General features: G+C 39.5%; 1 protein-coding gene across 4 annotated transcripts in view; it reads right to left on the bottom strand.

Annotated features, from left to right (window-relative positions):
• Positions 1–21,542, bottom strand: part of CDKL5 (cyclin dependent kinase like 5) — a 133,811-nt gene extending 112,269 nt beyond the window's left edge. For 2 of the 4 annotated variants that reach the window (XM_042788580.1, XM_042788584.1), the window contains exon 1: positions 21,480–21,542. The gene's annotated coding sequence lies outside the window, so the exon portion shown is untranslated. Of the gene's footprint in view, positions 1–20,975; positions 21,026–21,136; positions 21,204–21,479 lie in introns of those variants that run through there. The other 2 variants (XM_042788581.1, XM_042788583.1) reach the window with 2 other exon arrangements.
• Positions 21,543–23,553: the final 2,011 nt, after the last annotated feature.

Here is a 23,553-nt window from a genome sequence, read left to right as displayed (position 1 = left end):
TTATTCCATGTTAAAAATGCAGTTTATGCAGTTACGCAGTATGCAAAAAAACTCATTTGCGAGCTAAACAACTTCAGCTAGTGATTTCCTTATCTAGAATTGCTTGAGGAATTTTTTGAAGGCAGATACACTACTTCTCACCATTATGAAATGGGAAATGTCTTGCTGTCACACTCAATCATTCAAATATTTGGCAGAGATGGGCACAAACACCCAAATCTTCCCAAATAAAACTTCCATAAAACGAGTAATTCACACAATGAACAGCCAGACATAACACTCACAGCTTAAGCAAAGGTTAAGACTGGTACTCCAGATATGTGAATGAAAGAAATAAAACAAAATGCCTATTTATCGCCAATTCCCAGTTAATGAGCAGGGAAGGACACCGTTACTTCTTCCTCCTCTATTTACTTCTACTACTGGTTCTTCCACCTTCCTTGAGAGTCACCTTGTGTTTTATACAAATCAAAAGGTTTCCCCACAGCAACCAATTCAGATTTTAAATTAAGAAAATTAAAAAATCCTATCCGTAACACTAAAAAATACCTGCTAAACACAGAGTCAGACTAGGGACCCAAGATCCAATCAACACATGTAGGTTCCCAGATTTTTCTTCTAAAAATGTCTCCTCAGACCCCCCCAATCAAGAAAGAATACAGGCAGTGTCTTGGGAAAAAAAAAAAAAAGTGTAATGCATTTTGCATAAGCATAGGTAGGATCTCTGCCTTTAAAAGAAGGGGTGGAGGCTAGATACCTTTAGAAGCTCATAGAGTTTGTTGTTGGTTTTGTTTGTTTTTTTTTGTTTGTTTGGGGGTTTTTGTTTTGTTTTTTGTTTTTTTAAACCAAAAGTAGACCTGCATACCATGGGTATTTCAAAGATTTGTAGAACTGATGACATAGTATGAGTCTATATGATCTACTGTCATCTGCCTGAAAAAAATGGATCTTGACTAAGATCCAACCTTTCAATAACACTGAAATAGTTACACTTGTTTGACCACAAGTCTCACAAATCCAGCATCTGGTTTCTGACACCAGCCAGAAGGGAATACAGTATTATATAAGAATGCTACAAGAATATAAAGACAACCCCGAATACTCTCCCAAAGACTCTGCTTCATACACGTCTCCCCAGTCCCGCCCCCCCCCCGCCCCATCCTACTGTCCTCATTGTGTTCAGGTCAGATAATCTCTTCCTCAGATCTAGATTTCAGTACAGCCCTGTTTTGTGTACTTTGACAAAAACATATCTATTTAACAACACAGTCCAAAAGCTAAAAAGGCCATATCATCATGCCATATTGACAATAAGACGGCTGTAACAAGAAGAGTCATTTAATAAAAGAATAATTTACCAAATATAGATTAGCAAAGATAGACTCGTTTAGCTCAAACTTGATGTTATCATCCTTACACACGAATTACTGGATGGAGTTTTATAAACTGGTTTGTAGCTGAGTAAGGCAGCTGATTATAGTTGTTACTCCAGGACTTAAAACCTATTAGCCTTACCTTGTGGTAAAAATAATATAGCTCTAATGAATGGAACAAGCTAAAAACCAAACTGCCTTAGCTAACCACAAGTCACAACAGTTAATCTAAAAACACTGAACAGTAATTCAGCTGTATGTTCAAAATATTTTTTTCTAAAAATGTCACATTCATTATTAAAAAGCCACAAAGCATGTACCCTGTTTGAAGAATCTAAACTGGTTATGCCCAAATGTCAACAAAAAAGGTTTGGAACCCAGAGAAATTAACAAAGGGCTACAGGATTTATCACGCTACAATAGCTCACATGAAGCACAGAACCATTAGAGCACTCAAGTTCTACCATGTCTTCAGCTTGCTTTCAGTGAATATCGAAAACAGTGCTAAGTGGTATCTGTCTGAAAGAACAAAGGAACCTAGGAATTTCAAAAGCTATTAAGTTATAGCTGTAGTCACAGTTTATCTGTGTTCCTATGACTGCAGGAATTATTATTCTCATCAGTCAGTGTAGCAAGTCAGCTATACTGATGAATTAGAACTTTTAGTCCAAAAAAGGGAGCTGAACAGGGTAGGGAGAGAAGGGAAAATAGCACACTTACTGTATACTTTCGTAGAACTACGTTTCAAGTCAAAAAGAATTCCCTTTCTTCCTCTCAATTGTTCCAAAATTCAACAGATTTTAATATTGTGAAATTCTCATTTAAGTTTACTAACAGAAACAGAACACCCCTTATCTGCTTGTCTTTTGCCCCTTTGGTTTTTGCAGGTTTGTGACATCTAAACAGTAACTACCTTTTTACCTTTGTCCTTCGAAATACACTACTGTTAGACTGATCTGATCACTATTAAGTGTCAAATGCCATTTAAGTAAGGAATCCTGACCACCAACATATAGTATACAGCAGCAGTCCTATTTGTTGTTCTTTGCCTCTCCATTTATTTTATCAATTTAAATAGACTAGAATGGAAATTGCATAGGGTGTGTTTTCAGTACTTCAAGAAGTTTAGACTACTTGATTCATTCATCTTGACACTCATTAAGAGTTGTAATTAAATTGCTTTAATTTCTATTTTCAGAAATAGTTTTTCATATATTTAGAAATTATAAGCAAAACATATGAAATTCTTCCTGAAAAGGAAGAGACACTTACCTTTTCTTGTTTAAAAGCAACTCTTTAACTGATACAAAAACGTGGAACAATATGGTGTTCCACTGAGTATTTTCTGGTCTCCTTCACTGTATTTTTATTGATTAGCACATAAACATGTGACACTAATTACAGAATCCTATATTTACCACCAAATAAACTATCTATGCCTTGTAAAAAGAGCTGATCCTAAACAATACACATTTTATTTATTATATTTTGTATCTTCCATAAATATGCAGAGTGAACAAGTATTTCTACAGACCGAGTTGTAGAAAAACATTGATAAAGCACTAATACTGAAGACACTGTCAAGTGATCTTATCCTGTAAAGCAAACTCTATAGGCACTAACAGTGAATTTTTATTCTCAGGCAAGTAATAGTAAGAGTTCATATTTGTACGAGTTCCAGTTATGAAATACACTTTGATAAAAATCAGAATTAGAAATTTTAAAGGTCGCTGATAGTAATTTCATTAATACCATCATGTATTAAGATGTTAGCCACAGGAGAGTGCAGCAGAGTAACAGCAGAGTTTCCATATGCAGAAGATGAATAACACAGCAGAACTTGCTATACCTAATACCCACTAGCAGAGCCTATTAAGTAGTGTAAATTTTATGCATATGTAGCAGTGTTTTTGTTGTCGTTTGAGCACAGTTGTCGTCTGAGGACAGTTCTAGAGATGAATGAATTCTTGTGTGTTCCCTTCTTTCAAAGTACCAGATCAATGCATTATTGTCTCTTCTGGAACAAGAAAATGAGCACCAGCTTTTCCAGTTAATTTGGGATATAGTTGCTATACACAAAATATGATTTACCATTATACCACCTTGCATCGTTCTGTGTTTTCTGGGATACCTGACAGCAAATAAGACTTGGCGAATAGTTGTAGTTCAATATTTCACCTTATTACTGTCACCATTATGGATAAGCTATCATAGCCACAGCTGAAAAAAAAAATAGTAAGGCTAGAGTTTTTTATTCTTAAAAATGTGACTGTGTATTATAAGTATCTAAAGGCAACTGTCAAAAAAAGCAGGAAAAGACAATTAGCTAACTAGTTTTAGTCCTCCCCCCCCTTTTTTTTTTTAATACAATAGATAAAATATAGTTTACCATAATTTTCAAAACACACTTTCTTAATATTACAGTTGAAGAGCTTCAAAATCATACTTAGGGAAGAAAAGTGGGCAACATAAGACAAAAAAAAAGATTAAAACCCCACATACCATACAAAAGACTTCTTCCCTTAAGAAGATCACCTTACATTTATAAACTATACATAGTGTTTCTGTATCGTACAAGTAGACTATTTGTAAGTGTAATCACCTAATCTAATTTGATAGTGTTACAAAACTCAATGCAATTCTATTTAAGAGCAAAAAAGAAAGAGGTAGGCTTCACTTCAGAGTGACAGAAGTTCAAACTTCAGAGTAACAGGAATGGATTGATTTGGGTTTACACATGTATTTTTTGCTCTAGTGAAAATGAATATGTGCAGTGCAGACTGACATTTTTTTCTATTTCAACTTGACACAGCATACAACTGCCATCTAAGCATGAAGTTCTTAAATTTCATTGCTAAAATAAACACAGAAGTATTGAGCCTGATATTAACCAGGATTTTTTTCCCAACCAAGACTTTTTGTCTGCCTCTTCCTAATTTACTGCAACATTTGCAGAAACCACCAAAAAAACTTCAGAACCATAGAAGCCTACCAAACAGAATAACCCATAGTGGAAAATTCAAAAACTACAGAGATTAACTTGTCTGTACAGCAGTGTAAGAGCAGATCTCACTAAAGATGTATTTCCCACTGTTGAAAAAGCAAATTAGCCTGCTGTTCCTGAATTACAGTATTTGTAAAATGTGTTTATAGCTGTACTACAGCAAAACACTTCCCCCTCCTCCCCCAGTCTCACAGTCAATGCTTCCCCTCTTGGTACTTCCACATTCTATCACCTCATTCATTAATTACTGCTTAAACCCAAACATATACTAGCTGCACATTTTATAAATAAGAGATACATTTAACTTACTTTGTTTTATTTTCTCACATACAAGAGTAAAACTAATTAGAAGAACAGAACAGTTAAATGTATGACCAAAAAATACAATATGCAGTTGAACAACTCATACAAAATAATTTACTTCTTCCCTCCACTTTAACGAATTACATAAAGGACAGCTCAGATTTTGAGGTGCTCACAATAGCCCAAAACTAACACCTTGCCTCTCACAGCAAATCATGTTAAGCAACTGTGTTACCAAACAAGAGTCACAAAAGAAATGCTTTACCTTTTCAGAAGATGAGAGTATTATGACCTAATCTCCAGATAAATAAAAACTTTTGAATGCTATATGGATTCAGGACTCCATTTCATTAAGGTGCTGGCATTGTTACTCTCTTTTGCAAACCAGGGGAAGTTAGGTAATATTTATCTTAACCTCTCTGCACAGAGAATTTGGGTACAGAAGAGCTGAGATCCAACTCCTAACGTTTATCTAAACACACACTGCAAATACGGTTGTTAAAAAGGCACTCTAAGTTCTGTGGTTAATATTCAATAAATATACATTACAGTATCAAGGACAAATTCTCAGAAAAAACCTTAGCTGGATCCTACAAGATCTGTTTATTCTCTAGAAAAAGGACTACCACCCACAACTTCCCTTCAACAGTAATTCATCATCCAGAAATGATTAAGACTGTAAGTCAATGGTTAAGCTACTGAAAAGCACATAAAAAGTCATAATAAACAAAGCCAGAAAAAAGCGACAAGTAACACCTTCATTCCCACATTAAAATAACTGTTAATAGATAAAACAATCCCCATTCAATTCCTAAATTTACCCTATTCGACATCTGTTCTCCACAGCTACAATCTTAAAATAGAACCATGACTCAAAAAAAGGACCATTTCTACCACTGATCATCATGCCTTCTAGAAATTCACCTTGATGGAAGACACACCAAGGTCCCAGAAATAAGGAAATTTGTTCAAATCAAATCACAGCATAAAATGGTAATCTTCATTAAAATGCAACACTAAGTAGTTAGCCATTCATAATTGGAGCAATATTTCCCAACAAGAAATGACAGCCTGCAAGATTCCATGACATTGCAACAGAGAACAAAAAAAATACAAAACAACTTAAAACATACACTAATCACAAGCAAAACCCCTGAAGCACCATCCTAACCTTTCATCTCTGATACAAATGGGCAAAACAGTGAAGGACGTATTACTGGAACTACTAAGGAGAAATTACAATTACCACTGCATAAAAGAACTCAGCTGTACTGGGTGTGCATGGCAAGGTTTCAGTAGCCAGGGGGCTACAAGGGTGGCTTCTGTGAGAAGAGCTGCTAGCAGCTTCCCCCGTGTCCGACACAGCCAGTGCCAGCCGGCGCCAAGACGGATCCACCGCTGGCCAAGGCTGAGCCCATCGGCGGTAGCGCTTCTGGGATAACATGGTTAAGAAGGGGGAAAGTTGCTGTGCAACAGCAGCCAGGAGGGGTGAGAATATGGGAGAGCAACAACTCTGCAGACACCCAGGTCAGTGAAGAAGGAGGAGGAGGAGGGGCTCCAGGCACCAAAGCAGAGGTTCCCCTGCAGCCCCTGGTGAAGACCATGGTGAGGCAGGCTGTGCCCCTGCGGCCCGTGGAGGTTAATGATGAAGCAGATATTCACCTGCAGCCCGTGGGGGACCCCACGCCAGAGCAGGTGGGTGCCCAAACGAGGCTGTGACCCCATGGGAAGCCCATGCTGGAGCAGGTTTGCTTTCAGGACTTGTGACCCCATGGGGGACCCACACTGGAGCAGTTCGTGAAGAGCTCCAGCATGTCGGAAGGACTCATGTCGGAGAAGTTCATGGTGAACTATCTCCTGTGGGAGGGACCCCACACTGGAGCAGAAGAGTGTGAGGAGTCCTTCCCTGAGGAGAAAGGAGCAGCAGCAGTGTGATGAACTGACCACAACCCCCATTCCCCATCCCTGTGCTGCTCGAAGAGGAGGAGGTAGAGAAGTCAGGAGTAAAGTTAAGCCCGGGAAGAAGGGAAGGGTGAGGGGAAGGTGTTTTTTAAGATTTTATTTCTCTGATTTGATTGGTAATAAATCCAGTTAATTTTTCCCTAAATCAAGTGTTTTGACCATTACAACAATTGGGGAATGATCTCTCCTTGTCCTTATCTTGACCGACAAGCCTTTTGTTATATTTTCTCTCCCCTGTCCAGCTGAGAAGGGGAGTCACAGAGCAGCTTTGGTGGGCACCTGGTGTCCAGCCTGGGTCAGCCCACCACATCAGCATACTTCAGTATTCTATCTTAAGATCAGTCTGCAACCTAAGGAGCCTTTTTCTTTTGTTCCTATTCAGTAATCTCAAATGATGAGCCAAGAACTCTATAATCCCTATAATTCAAAAGACAACAATTAAGAAGTTCCAAACCACCTCCTGTATACAGAGATAGGAGTGACGCTCCGAGGTCTGCTCAGAACACCTTACCTGTTATCATTGACAAAGCTGCAAAATCTACAGAAAATGCCTTCTTTGTATATCCACCAGCAAAATTCATTTCCACTTAAGATCTACCTTAAGGTTTAAGTAGATGAAAACTTTTTCTGTTCACATCCTCCAGCTCTGATTCAATTAAGTTGTGCTTCAACTGCCAGGAATATAATACAGGGATGGCTTATAGTATTACCATGGCTGGGGGGGAAATTATGTTTGTTATTTTGTAAAAGGGCTACTTGATGATTATACTCTTTAACTAAAAGAATTATTACAAATAAGTGCCAAAGAAAACCCTGGCCACTTTTCTGCCTTAAAATTATATAAACAGCATATGCATAGTGGTACATGAAAGAACAAAGGCACCACCCTGAACATAGCCAAGCAACAAAGGTGAAAACCACACAGCAAGTTCAGATACAACCCAGAATATTCAGAGTTTCTACAAAAAGGCATAAGCATGCTGTAGATTTCCATGTTCTCAAATTTTGCTCCAATTTGTATTTCTCCAGCTTGTCTTGCAAACCTCTTCGAAGACGTGCAAAACAAGGCAATTAAATAGGCCCATTTCACGTTATGCTCAGCACAACTCCTTATACAGCAAGGATTTTTAAAACCATGTCTATTTTTCCACTCTTTCCAAATGTAATACATTTTATTTACTCCACTTAATATCTTTGAACAATTGTTTATAGTAATCTATAGCATGGCACACAATGCTATATTATCTAAATTCCTTGAAAGCATGAGGGCAATTCAAAAGCACATATAATATGCTTACTTGATGTCCCATAATTTTGGTGAAATTTTAAAAAACTCATTTGCAAAAACTGACTCTCAAAAGTGATGAAAGAAGAGATACAGCTTTCAACATAAAACAAATGCAGGTAATTAATTCTTAATTATCTGGCAATTTAACTAATCTGTTTCACTACACAAAAAGCAAGTCCTATTTTCACAAATCCTTCTGATCTGAAAGGGAAGGATGTACATTTAATAGTGCTTATATTCTAATTCAGGCATGACATGTTCACAGTATTTCAGAAGCACAGTAACGAGCAAAATAAGTGTTAGTCAGTGGATACACATCTGGAATTTAGTCCCCTTGTTACTTTGACTTATATGCCACTTCTTTTAGCACTTCAATCACAGCTGTACCATATATAGCTAGCACTGGCACACACACAGTATTCTCTCCTCCCACTACTGACAACTCAAAATCAATTTGGAAACTTATTTTGTATGTTTCTCCTTCAAGGGGATTACATTTCTCTTAGGTACTGCAGTGCAATTCCTCAACAGTTGCTTTCATATTTTTTTTAGATTGGTTTGAGCTATGTTTCTCTTCCTCCACTGATTTGTTTTTGCTATTAATTAAGTGGCAGTATTATTTTCCTCAGGTGGAATTATTTGAAAGCATCTTAATGACTTATAACAACTATAAAACTGACAAGCACAACATACATTATTTTATTCTGTATTGATAAGGAACAGTGTTCAGAAGAGAATGTCTACTTGTTTTCATTTATTCAGAGAAAGGGGAAAAAAACTAATCAAACTGAAGAATTTAGTAGAAAAAAAATTATATGGTAATTACATATGCCAGCAGGCTTCCTTGAAAATGATTTTAAAACACTTCCCTTCATATTGCAGTATTCCATATACTTTTTGGATAATTTCTCTTCAGTTCATGTATTTTGCAGGCATATTTAAAGGACAAAAATTTCAATATAATCTGTGGCCTTTGTACAAGCACTTTCAGTTTTCAAAAAAAAAAAAAAACAATCAGGAGAAAAATAAGCTGTTAGCATGGTCTAATTTTCTCTGTTTCTTAAACATTCCACATCAAAGGCACAACAGGTATATTCCCTGTATTAAAAAAAAATCCAGTATTTTTCCCATATCGATACATCACCATTGGCAGTCCCACATAAGAGATCATAAATGACCACAGAAGTGGTCCATATGACAATTGATGACATGCAGTAAAACTAGAAACAGCAGCAAGACATTTCCAAGAGCTACTTTTTAGCCAACCTAGATTAAGTACAGTATGAAATAATGCTTCTGTAATTTAAAATCTGATTTTGTAAAAAATAATTTAAGTTTGATTTATAATAAAACTGTGGATCATTAACAGTATGTTTTGTACATTTTTGTACTGAGTCGAACTTAAAAAGCAAGCATCACAGGAAATTCTGTAGCCTACAAATACTGTGTGCCCAGCATCATTTTCTCTTCTAGCCCTAAAGAACGTAAACATGAGCAAAACTTTGCTTGCAAAATGCAACTAGACAAAAGTATTTTTATGCAAGTGTTATTACATGTTAAAAACAACTTCACCTTTTGATATTTTGCTTCTAGATTTAAACTCCATGTTAAAGCATCCTATAATGCCACTTCTGCTGTGGTATCATGACAAAAATCTGTTCTATATAACTTCCAGGCATTGGCAGACATTAAGCAATTCACATCACGTTCAAATTTATTTCTGGTTTTCGCAGAGAAACTTCACCACCATAGCCTGCCATATGTAATGAATATGAAAGCCTACAATTTCTTTTAATCTGTCCTGCAGTCTACCAGACAAGGGAAAGGAAGTTAGGGAAAATTCACCATCCATCTCACAAATGTAATTGATTCTAGGGGTCCATTTTAATCTTCATCTATCATTGTACCTGAAATAAAATTCAATTATTTCAGCTTCACAGGTGGACTGGATTTTCATTCCGAGAGATATGAATGAGCCATGAAATGATTTAAAAAGCCCATAAATGACACTGCACAAATATATATGCTACATACAGAGTTGTCAAATCCCACACTTTGAACATTAAACTCAATCCACAGCTCCCCAGTTTAAACCTTTAGCATGACATATCCTCTCAAACATCAGCAGTGCAGCACAAGGACTACTGTCACTGAATAACACCATATTCGGGCAGTACAGCTTGCCCAGGCAGTGGTTCACCTCAAGCAGGAAGGCTCAAGGCTAGTGGGAGCCCTGTCCACAGGAGCAACCTCTCACCACAGCCTGTGCCAGACCCTTCCCAACCCCATGGCCCGGCATAAGGCCCACAGCCTTCCATAAGGCCCAGCGCGCTGGTCTCCAGATGTCAGGGCTCCACAGCAGATGAAAAATCTGTCAATATGCTCAAGAAAATACTCGTTTTCATCACTGCTTCCATTCCACTACTGCAACCAAGCTACCACTATTTAATTCTCAACACTGTATGCAAAGCCAGCTTTAAGGATAGAAAAGATACCATATTTTCCTTTCTAAGTATTAGTTATATTCACAATAGGTGGAAGAAACTGAAAGTGGTCCTTTGTAGAGCAACTTTCACAAGCACAAATTTGGATAGGGGGTCCCATCATACAGCCCCTACCCTCAAGATTCAATAGTATAAAAACACACTCTTTTTTCATGCATTACATGTCCTACACCACTACCCTTGTACATTTTATACTACATATCATCCCCCAAATTTGGGGGTAGGTATGTCCATTGGGTAGTAATGGTTCATGGGGCTTGACAGCTTGTGTATTTTAGTGGGGACTGTTCTGTTGTATTGCTATACTTCCCAAGGTAAAGAGAGATCAAAAATAAAACTAATGGTCAAAATCAGGAAGTGAGCAAGAATTTATTCAAAACCCTAAGCAGTGTAAGAAAAATCCAGAAAATAGTTTGATAATCACAAAGTAAAAGTTATAATCATTGTTAATAAATTCTTTTAAAATCCGAGGTATTAAAAAAGTGTAAGAATTAGTATTTAATGAAAAACAACATTGATTTTAGAGTGGGAAACTAAATTTACTAGAGTAAAACTGTTTATTCATATTTTCTATAATTGAACAATCTTTTTTTCACTAGCATTGAAGCTTTATGTAGTCTCATTATTTAACAGAAAAGCATACTTCCTCTTTGTTAATTTCTTTGAAGAGGAGCAACCTAACAAGCTTGAACTGCCATTCCATTTTCAGTGAAATAGCCAACAATAGCTCAAATGTTATTTTAAGTGAATATAACTGGAACAGTCAAACAAAAGGTCACCCATTTTACTGGTGTGGAAAAATACAGGATAGGCCTCCTAGCCTCCCAGGGCTGTTTTTGGTACTTCGTATGATCAAAGGCGAGCAGATTTTGGCCTTAATACAAATATCTTCCTATCTCCTCTCATTCATACATATTATTTGCAACACAATTTTAGTCACTGTATTTTATGGTAACTTGTATAAAGAAATTTGATTTACCCCGCAAGAAAAAAAAAAAAAAACAAACAAAAACAAAAAAACAACCCCCCCACCCCCGAAAAAAAACCACAACAAAAAACAAAAACCCCCAAAACCCAGTATCCAAAACTTATAGTTAAACCACCTTAAGTTTCAAATACATTAATTACAAATATACATGGATTTTTTTTCCTGTGAGTTATATCACATAATTTGAGTCAGCAGAAGCAACCAAAAAACAACTAGATTCACAGAAGCAAGGCCATGATTTTTCTCAAATATGCTGTTCACTCACAGAGCTTTAGGCAACTAAAATGTCAATGTGTAGAGAATTTACTGAAACAGATTTAATGATCTCCAAATGACAGTAATAGCTGTTTGGTTAGGAAAATCACAGTCAAGGTTCACCTTCTGAAAATACTGTTTTGTTACTATTACCGTGGGCATCCCACGCTGTCACCTTCACACCAAAATCTGTTTTTATTTACAGAAGTAGTACAGTTTTTAAAGAAAGTCAGGCAACCCATTAGTTGTGTTGAAGTTGCAGAATTCTTGAAATCCTAAACTGAACACAGGATTTCAGCCTCAGATGTTTTTCAAGAAACATTTCATTTTGGTGTGCGGCAGCACCTCTTTTCTCTCTAATCCCCCTCTGTTCTATATATGAAATTCTATGTTTGAAGTTCCTCCTGGTTGGCTGCCACTCTTCTTCCTGCATCAAGTTCATATTTCTGTCACTGACTTTGTAGGATATGTACAACCTCTTACCCACGTACATCAGATGACAAGTTTTCTATTCCACCTACAATTCCTTCCTTTTTCCTTGCTCTTTATGATAGGTTTAAACTGATCATCTCTCTCCCCAATTCCTCTGAAGACTGGAAATTCTTTAAAAACAGAAGTTATACTTCTGCATAACCTACATCAGGTACTGTCAAACAGGTCTCCCACAGTAACTCTGGTTCCCATGTCCACCCATGAGAATACCCTTTACTTCCCTCCTAGAATAACATGCTCAAATTATTGCCCCTGTGATATCCGCCCCATTATGCCCAACGCAATAACCTATCACATCAGCTTCACGTCTCTCACTTTCCATACTGCCTTTACTTTGCACACTAGCTTGGCAAAAGGCAGCAAATGCCATGACAGCTGTCAGCACAGACTGACCGCAGAGACACAGAACAGAGTTCCCCCTGGTTTTTGCCCGGTCTCTTCTCTAACCATCTGCCCTTTTCCATAAGACCTGTATGTCTGCAATAGAGCTGAAGAACCCTGCCCCTCTGCCAAAGTTGACTAGCAATTGAGCAAGTGGTTCAGAAGTTACCGGCACAGTGGGAGGACAGGCTAATGGACAGATGGATGGACAGATGGAACAATTGCATAAGCAACCTTCCCTCAAACTAAAATAAAACTTTGAAGCCCCACCTGTTCCACAAAACATTTCAGCAGCACTAGCCACTCCTCACTTCAAGGTTTTCTGTTTTATAATAGGCTATACTGCATAAAGTAGTAGCTTTAGTCTATAGGCTCACCAGATCAACACATTACTGACTGTACATCATGATGTACAGCTACAGCACTCCCTAAATAACTGTCTTTAAACTCAAGCTGTACCCAAACAAGATTTCACAGTTAAGTAGAAAAAGAATGGTTGCATAAAAACATTATAATGGCATGTAATTTAAAACATCCTTTGTAATAATAATGCCAACAAAAAAAGGAGAACAAAACGACAAGATTCTGAGGAAGGGGTTCGGGGGTTTTGTTGTTTTTTTGCTTTGTGTTTTTTTTTTTTTTTGCCTTTTTTTCAAAAAAATAAATACAAAAATATGTAGAGAAGTAAAAATAAAGACTACTATCAATTAAAGGATCTGCAAAGGCGTCTTGCATTTCAACAGCCTAACACTGTGTGAAGGGATAGAGAAGAAGCTGTGCTAGATGAACAGATGGATCAGGAAAGTGTGAAGAGGTCCATAAGGTAAACTCAAGTTTTTAAAGCATGAAACTTCTGAAGTAAGCATAGACTTACTGCATGTGTTTTCACACCAGAATTAAGGTGAGTGATTTGGGGTTTTTTTGGTTGGTTGTTTTTTTTTTGTTTGTTTTGTTTTTTCGGGGGTTTTTTTTTTTTGGTTTTTTTTTTTTTTTTTTAAAGCTTATAGATGTAGGTAGATAACAGCGTACTACATGTGCACATCTGGAGTGGTAGATCTAGCGATACTGCAACTCCATCCTTTTCTGACAAGCAAAGCAAGGAAGACTGGAAGCATTTTTGCAGAGGTTAAGCAAACAACCAGATGGCAACAATGTGGATGTGGCAGATGAAGAGTAGAAACAAAAAAAAAGGGGGGAGATCAGAATCAAATGGTGGAAAAAAGAAAAACTGCTTGCACCAAAGACCTTTGCCTCCTTTTAGCTGGAATTCTATTTTCAAGTATTCAAAAGAAGATAATGCAGCAGTGGCAGTAAAATGAGTTGGGGGGGGCAGGGATAAGGGAGGGAAGCGCCCTGGAAAAAGAAGAATAATTCAATTTTACATAATTTCTTCCTAGTGACATTTTAGGAATAAATATATTTTTAGGAAAATACTGCTTTTGAGCAGAAGGTCTAACTAGACAATCTCCTGACATCCCTCTTCCACCCCTGATGTTAATTATCACTTCAAAATACCCTCAGCAATCCTATTAAAAACAGCAGCATAAAGTTGGGAAGGGGGTATCCTGTAATAATTGATAGATTCAGCTCACTTCACTGAACACTCATCTTGCAATAAAAAAGGATATAATTAAACAAAGTGTACGTTCTGAGGTTCACAACTGAAAATTATTAACATCTATTGTCACTGCTATGACAATTGTCTACTCTTTGACTAAACAGTTTTAACTTTTGCATGAATCTTTCTATACATAAGTAACCCATAAGTACATTAAACATTTTTTGATCTCAAATGACATAAAAAGCAAACTTGCTCTAAGTTACTATAAATCTATGTCCATCCCCAAAGTATATTCCAACAGCACATAAAACACTTAAAGCATTGCCAGTACATCTACCATTTTGAACATGAACTTGAAATATCAATTAAGATGTGAGATTAAAACCCATTTCAAATACTATATGAGTTTTAAGATTTCTTCACCTCTGAAGAGGGTCACATAAAAACTAAAGTCACATGGGCCTCAATTCTCTCCATACACTTCTCCATAAGCAACACAACTCAAGTTAAACATACGTTTAACTTATTACATGTGGACAAATATTCATAGAGAGGGCTTAAATGACTCCAGGGAATAAACAAATGCTGCCGAGTGCTCAAAATAAAAACCAGAGAAAACTATTCCTGCAATTTGTTTTCAGCTACTGTAAAGCTTTTCCTGAACACAGCAGGTTAACAGGAATTTAGAACAAGTGTAATAGCTCCAACAGGAAGAGCTTTATAAAGAGCTGACTATGACATATCCTCACCTTTCATGCACCTTAGTTTTGCTATTACCATTTCAGATAACAGCCAACAATACAATCCATAAAAAGCCCCACCATGTTGAAAGATGCAGAACAATCTTACTAACTATATTACATTTATTCGTAGAAAAATGCTCTGATGAACTTGCAGTTAAACACGATACACTGAAGCATGCAAGATACCAGGCATACTGAAATTTGTTGTAAGAGTGTGAGCCAGGAGAGACTAATATCCAAATCCTTCCAGCAAGCTTTTGAAGCTTATCTACTACAGGGCTCCCATTAGAACACAGTTTTCTTTTAGCCATCATCCAGAAATGTTGTCCAGATGAAAAGGGAAAGGAGAAGAGCAGTGCATACCACCAAGCATTGTGAGTCTGCAACACTCAAGACACACTGGACCTTCAGCTCTACCAACACCAGTATAGTGCTGATGAGTAGGCAAACACAGGGAGTCTGTAAGATGTGAATTACACAAAAAATAAATATGACCTTTTCAAGATTAGGAAATGTGGCAACACGTAGGAAGTTTAGAAACATAAATTTACTGTGCTCTAGTTTAATTCAAAAGTTTCTATGCTTTAAAGATAAATAGGTAAGCACAAAGTCCCACTTGCTGGTACAAAGCTTAAAAAAGTTACCAGCTGGCAGTTACTTTGTGGCCATGAAATCAGATTTTTCTAACAAGTTAAAATGTCACCCAGTCTATCACATACAGGACAAAGAAAGATCTACCTTCTCAAGGACAGAAAGGGATGAGACTGTAAAGCACTGAACTGATGTACATTCAAGTAGCTATTCACATCACATGTAAGTAGGACTTTACAGTTGAGTTGCTCCCTTCATAAGGACTAAGGCCACTCGAAGTAAATCAAATGTACGGGAAAAGTCTGAGTGATCAAATGCCAGATAATCACCCCAGATAATTATCAATTCAGTAGGAAGGTAAAAAAAAAAAAAAAAAAAAAAATCCATTTCAAGACCACAACTTCTATGAGTTTGAAAACTAAGGGTTTCCCCACAAAGGCTTCACAATTAGTTGTTAAATGATGAGATCAACCAAAATATAGTTCTAAAGAACTAAGCTAAATAAGAATTGTCCCCTACAAATAAATCACTGTAAGTGTTAACCATTTCTCTGAATTCACTATGAAATGTACAGTTCCTAAAATACATGATGACTTTTAAAAACTGACACCTAATTATGAAGAAAAATGGAGAAGGGGGTTGAAAAAAGTTTTGTTTTCATCTTCAAACTCCAAGAAGTATTATTTTTTTATACTTAATAGTTTAATAAATATTTGATTTTACTGAACCTTACAACCACATCCTCCCTTTCCTTCAGTTGAATGAAGTAGTGTGTTACCATTAACAACTGTACTTCTATAGTCATCTGTAAGAAAACATTAACGGAGACAATGATACAATTCTCCAAAATAATGGAGCTCTATGTGGCTGGCATAATGAGGATTCAGTTAAGAACTGATTCCCATTTTACAGGGTTTTTTTCAGTGAATAAATTTGGTTTATGGTTTGGGCACCTTCCCTCCCTTTTTAAAAAAAAAAAATGCCAAGCAAGTATTCCTCATGAATGTCACCCACAGCAAGATTATCTTCTTTTTCCAAAATAATTGTCAATGTTAAGTTATCCTATTGTTAAAAATACATCAACTAAAGGATTCATTTTCAAGACAGTAACTGGCAACACCAACACTATAAGGGTCAACCAGTTTAGATTAGGAATACAAATTTGAAGCCAAACTGGTACATAGTAATGTCTCTTCTGAAATAACGTTAAAAAAAAATATACATAATTGCACTAAAGCTAGAACTAAAAGCCTCTGGATACCTAAACACTTCAGTATCGCAGAAAGTCATCGTTTATTTCATACACATTTTCCTCATTTTAAGACAGCAATATATTAGTTTGACTCTACAGAAATTAACATGGCTATCAACCTTCATACAAACAGAGAAGCAGAACACAACTCTAGCTTGAGAGCCCACACATTAATTTCTGAAAGTTATTTTGCATAAAGGAAATAGGCATGGAAGTTCTGTGAAGGCTAGCCTATTCCTATGACATTCTCACCGTTGCCTCAGAGAAGGGAACAGAAAAAAACCCATGCGATATTTCTATAGCAACAGAGTTTAAGACATGCAGAACCATTTAAATGTATTTTGTTCTTTCATTGTGATCTCATCAAGATATTTCACACAATTATTTCTGCTATGCTAAAATATCTTATTTAACACAGTGGCAAACAGATATATTATCACTTTCTAAATAAACAACCCCTTCTTTTTAAAAGATGAATACATTAGTATTATAAACATTTAGAATTTTAATATTTTTCCTTCATCCATATTTAATATTATGAAAGTGCACAAACTCAGCAAAAGAGCTGATGCTATAACAGTGATTTCCTCAGTTTACTTATCTATTGTTTTAATGCTCATTTTAATTTATATTATGAAATTAATTCTTACTGCTTCTGATGCAGAAAGCTGGTATTACCATTCACAAACAAATCTCTATCTAGATACTGAAGTATTATAGTTAGAATACAGAATTTGGAACCAGGAAATAAACTATCACTCACTATATTACATACATCTTCGATGATAGCAAGTCACTGATCATTCTCATGACTTGAAGTTCTGATGTAAAAATCAAGATAAAAATCTAGAGTTGCTAGGCTTAGTTCATGAGCAGTGCTAAAATTCTTTAAAATTCTCAAAGAGAAGTTATGACAAACATAAGCCATTCTTGTTCCATTCACATGATGGGCACATAGTTCACAGTCACTTCATTTATCCTCCATGTCAACACATTTTTGGGGTAGCTCTCTCATTACTGTTTCATGACCCTTCTTCACGCTCTGCTCAGAGTAAGCATATAAGGTCATGAAAAATCTCATAAATAAGAATTCATATCTTATCCAGAGCTTAAATAATACCTAGGAAAAACTGCTGGTTAGGTTTTTTCTTTTCAGATTTTCACTGCCGAGTGTTGTGTGTTTGAAAGAGAGAGAAAGCTAACGCTTATATTTGAACAGTTTTCAAGAGCATCCATATATAGTCAGTATTATAAATAGCTATTTTTATAACAGCACTGAACTGGCTTTTCTTTATATATAGAGAGAGGGTGTTTTCTGCATGCAGAAATTCTTCTCTTATTCTACCTTGTACTTGCAGTCTTAGCTCTCCTCCCACTCACATAGTCCTGCTCCATACAGCAACAGAAATAGCCACTGCTAGTGTCAAACCACGCTGGCCCTATAGTTCATAGAATCACAGAATACCAGGTTGGGAGGGACATCAAGGATCATCCAGTCCAACCTTTCTTGGCAAACCCACGGTCTAGATAAGATGGCCCAGCACCCTGACCCGCTGAATCTTAAAAGTGCCCAATGTTGGGGAATCCACCACTTCCCCGGGGAGACTATTTCAGTGGCTGATTGTTCTCACTGTGAAAAATTTTCCTCGTGTTCAATTGGAATCTACCCAGGAATAGCTTGTATCCATTACCCCTTGTCTTTTCTATGTGACTCCTTGTAGAAAGGGAGTCTCCATCTTCTTCTGTAGTCACCCTTTAAACACTGAAACACGGTGTTAACTATACCAGTGGCTCCAGTAATAGTTTCCAACAGACTAGCCCAAACCTCTTTATAAAAAGAAGTTCTCTCTATACTGACCATACAATTTTTTACATTTTCCTGTAGCTATTTCACTGGTACAAAAGGCTTACGAGATCAGTATTTTCAAGGAATTTGTTAGGAATATAGAGCTACAGTAAACATTTTAGTATTTGTATCTCAAAGTGTATTTCTTCCTCATCATTATTAAACTAAACTGAAAGGATCTACGGAGAACATTAAAATAGATCTACAATTTCTTTGTTTCAACACTTCAAGTTTTGAAAACTAAGCCAGAACCGATCAGCTAGAACACTAGCAGGTTTGTTACAGCATTTTACAGTCAGACAACAGGAATCAAAATAAATTTCTAGTTTCAGCTTCCATAAAGTTCAAATCTAAAAACATTAAAAATCTTTCACATAAAACAACAATGGATTATACATCTGATTCATTACAATTGTCAACATTCAAGTAAAGTTAAAAATGAGGCACAATGCAAGTATTTTTTATCTGTGTGTTTTTGAATTATGATAACTGCTTTCTGCTGCAGGTCAAAGCACTGGCTGAAATTAATTCAGAAGATCTAGTTCCAAAATATGGTATAGCACTTGCTCACTACCGCTTTAGATTTCTCCCCTTTCCTATTAACTGTGGTCTTTCACCATGGTAATAAATATATATCATCCAGTTTTTCTGCATGCCAGAAAAATCTAAGGGGCAAAAACATGGTGACAAAAATTTTGATATAAATTTGATTTAAATCCCTAAATACCACAGTTTTAGGTAAATACTGACAAAGAAGGCCATACTCCTGAGAATTTTTCAACGCAGAGGCTTCTTTAGGCAAACAGCTCTCTCCTTGCAGAAAATCTTGCCAGAAGTAAAGGGGGAGATTTTCCCTCCTATTGCCAAATGAGCAAATTGAGAGAAATCTTAAACACCCACACAACGAGAGGTAGTATTTAAGTCTGTACAATAGAAAAAGCCAATACTTCTATTATTCAAGCCACCTATTAAAATGGCGCTTCATGTTTCTACTACAAGCAGGTAGATTTTACAAAAAGCTTGGGTTTTTTTTTTTTTTCAACTGCAGATCTCTTCACTGTTAAGTCAGCTCACGCATACACTAAGACAAGAAAAATCTTAAGAGAACATGTTGTTTTAGGCAAACCCAGAAGACTACTTGAAATGTTAGATCTGACACCCTCACACTGAGATCTGGGACCGAAACAGTTAAGTGTCCTCACAGATAGTAAAATCAAGTGGGAACTGTAGATTGTACTAGCCAAGAAACCATTATCAGCTGGTAATATACAACCTGATCATTCATTATACTGGAAGCTGTCAGTGCTCAACACCTCTCTGAAAAACAGCAGTGGCATGAGGATAACAAAAGAAACTAACAGGACAATTTAAAACTTCTCTCCTGAAATACTGCAGAACCTGAAGGCCATTCATGACCTGCATCTATCACTACCCAGTGGCCTTTCCTAGCCCTCCTCTGGTTTACATTCTCTCACAGCCTACCTGAAGCATTCCAAAGCTTTCCTAAGTAAATCAGAACTCTTCCAGATAAGACGGTGACTAATGTATTACCATCTTGACAAGTCTACTGGGTAGAAGTCAGGTAGTACAGCTTCCCTCACCCAAGGCAGAGCACACAGGAATTTGCATGATCATTACTAATTTCACTATGGCAGTTTCACGCTGTTGCTGTTTCAGACTGCTACCTGCCGCAGCAATGGTAGGCAGTACACGACGCAGACAGAAGGAGGATCTCCGAGAGCAAGGCTGGAGTAGTTCAGCAGCAGCAACAGCACGCAGAGCCCTCGCATACACCGAGGAGAACGGAATAGGAAGAGAGCTGCCAGCTCCTCCAGCCCAGGAAGAGGCATTGCTGCAAACACACAAAACCTTGCTTGAAAAAAATCCCTTTCCCTTTCATACGCTCGAGCTCAAGGACAGCAAGAGAGTATTCCCTGCCCACCGACCAATATGAAAGATGAAACCGGAGGGAAGAATCAAGGAATAGCCCAGCAGTGGGAATCCCGGCATCCCCCTTCTTCCTAGCGGCTCGAACGGGGGAACAGCCTTCTCTCCTGGGTGTTGTCCCCTCTGATGCTCTCCATCACCACCCACCTACCTGGTAACAACTAGTATATTTTCCCATGACTGGCATTAAAAATGCATAAGCCCAGCAACAGTGTGACTAATTAATAATAATAATGAAAAAAAAGAACAAAACAAACAAACAAAAAAAAAAACCACCACACAAAACCCCCCAGAGAAACACTCCCTCCCCCAAACCATAATAATCTAAGGAGTATCTTTTTAGAAAAAGCCACGAGCCCTTCCTGCCAGGCGGAAGAGGGTATCAGGGAGGAAGAGGGGCGAGCTCGCCGAGACAAGGAATACGGGCGGAATCCCAGAGGCGACCGACCGCCCACCCCCCCCCCCCCCCCCCCCAACACACACACCTTCCCGTGGGCACCCCGGTGAAACCGCGACCGGCGGGACCGAGGAGGGGCCGCGCCCGCGGTCTCTGCCCCCCGCTGCCGAGCGGGGCGGCGAACAGGCACCGCCGCCTCGTCCCCATCCCCGTCCCCCCCACCCCCTCCCCACCCCGCCCGGGGCGCACCTGGGCTGCGGAGCAGACGGCGGAGACACCCACCGGCCCCGCGCCCGCCGCAGCAGCGCCGGGAAACGGCTCCCGGCGGGATGGGGGGGAGGGTGGGTGGGTGGGGGCGGGGGGGGAGGGGGCGGGGGGGGGAAGCGTCAAGGGTCGCGCGGCTGGCCGGGGGAGGTGGGGCGGGGGGGGGGGTGGTTAGCAAGGGGGGTTAGGCGAGGGGCTGCCCCCGCCGCAGCAGCAGCAGCAGCAGCAGCAGCAGCGAGAGCCCGGCAGCCGGGCGGTGACAGGTGAGGGCGGCGGAGGTTAAGGGGCGACCTCCCGGCGCCCGCCCGGCTCCGCGCAGCTGCCCTACCTCCGCTCCGGCTCTGCCGCTGCTCTCGGTACGCCCGGCGGCGCGCGCTCCCGCCGCCGCCCCCTCACACCGCTCCCCCGCCCGCCGCGGTCCCTCCCTATCGCGGCGCTCAACCGACGCCACTAGCCGCCCGACCCCGCCCCCAAGCCCGCACTGACATCGACTCCCACCAGTAGCAGGGGAGGGAGAGGGCCGAGGGCCACGCCCTCGTCCTCCTCGACCAATAGAAGCTAGCCATGAGCCGTGTCCTCCGTTCCCCCCCTCCTCGCCGCCCAGTGGCACCGCCCCCAGCCTCGGCACCGCCCGCCCTCGCGGCAGGTTCGGTTGACTCGCAGCTGCCGAGCGACGGGCGTGGAGCTGCGGCCGCGGCCGTGGCCGTGGGGGTCGTGTCGGGGCGGCGGCGGCGGGCGGTAGCTGAGGGGAGGCCCGGCTGCAGGGAGAGGCGGCAGCGGCCATGAGTGACACCTCCGCTGCGGGCGGCGGAGGCAGGTGGCGGTGCGGGGGCCAGCCTCCGGCAGCAGGGCAGGGCCGTGGGGGCCGTGGCCCTCCCCGGACAGGGAGCGGGGCGGGTGGCGTCTCGTTCGGGGGGATTTCACCTAACGGTTGGGCTTCTTTTCTTTTTTTCTTTTTTTTTGGCATGGAAACTGGTCCACGCCCGCGGCACGCAGAGCCGTTAGTCACCCGTGTGCGGAACGGGGAAGGGGGGGCAGAGGGGCCACGGAAGCTGCTGCTGCTTTTGCGGGCTGGGTGGATGAAGAGAAGGGCAGCGGGGATGTTAAAAATCAGTATCTCCTTTTTTCTCAGACCATCTCCTGAAACGGTGAAAATGTCTCCAGCACTCAGGCGTTTTTCCAGCCTTTACAAAACCATGATCTCAGTGTGCAGATTCTGTAGCTGGTGCCTGTAAGGCTTTCGCTTTCCAGCTTCGCTCTGACAGATTAAAAATACAGTTAAAAACTAAGGCCACTTTCAGCTGCCAGTTCCAGGCAAACATCAGATATCAGATGCATCATGGCCAACTGCCGTTCTGCAAGTTACAGATACTTGAACTCAGCTCCCATTGTCTTGGTATGCTTCAATAGTTATTTAAATTAGAAAAATGGTATGAAGCCCACTGGACATAACACGCCATTGGACTCAGCAATGGTCGGGTATTGCTAATCTAACACTAACCAAAAGTGTATTTCTGTTGTAAGGATACGAACCTTAAAAAAACGTGTGCAGACAGATAACAGAACTTGAGGCATTGCAGTGCATAAAAATCAGGCTCCTGATTTTCGTTTGTCGTTTCTCACAGACTGCTTCATGAGCCTTGGGGCACTTAAGTGTTTTAGTTTGGATCAGGGATGCACTGTTGAAGTAAATGCTGTCATCAGCTCTGTTTACGGTGCTTTGATTCACAGTGGGGAGTGGTGGTGGAGTGAGTAAAGTAGATCCCTTTTGCATGAAGCTAAACTGACAGAGGTGGTCCAGGACCAGCACTTGGCAGGATTCTAGTTGAACGCTGGGAATCCCTGAAATGTGTATAGCTTGGAGATGAGGCCCTCAGCACCAACTGTTGCACTCTACAGGTCTTCTGTTAGGCTTTGGTGCTTGCCTGTATAGTCAAAAACCTGTAGTTTGGAAGGAAGTTCCCAGAGGATTTCTAGTGTAACATCTGAAAGGCCTGATACATGGTTCATGACAGGCAATCAAGCTGATCTTTCGAAATGTTGATGCTTAAAAGTCTGCCAAAACTCCCAGTTTGTATATGGATCTTTCCATATTGTTGTGTCAGAAGTACATCTATAGCTATAGGGATATCTTGAACTGAGGTTCAGGGTGAGATGCTGTTGACTAAAGGGGAGAAAATGTGCCTTTAGTGTTGCTACTCCAAATACTGTCTGTCAATGGCTTCTGTGATCCTTGATTATACCCTTATGCCTGTAACTGATTCCAGGATAGAAGGTGGTGGTGCTACTGCTTAAAAATTGAGATAAATGACTGGATAATGCTTTAATGCTTTAAAATAACAAAATTAATTTCCGGTAACATATGCTAGCAATTAAAACAATTTTTTTCTATCAGTGTATCT

This window comes from Tyto alba, unplaced genomic scaffold (genome assembly GCF_018691265.1).
Source record: "Tyto alba isolate M040663 unplaced genomic scaffold, T.alba_DEE_v4.0 Super-Scaffold_14, whole genome shotgun sequence".
In the NCBI taxonomy this organism is placed as follows: domain Eukaryota; kingdom Metazoa; phylum Chordata; class Aves; order Strigiformes; family Tytonidae; genus Tyto; species Tyto alba.
Note: the sequence above shows the minus strand (reverse complement) of the source record. Positions and strands in the feature narration are given on the sequence as shown.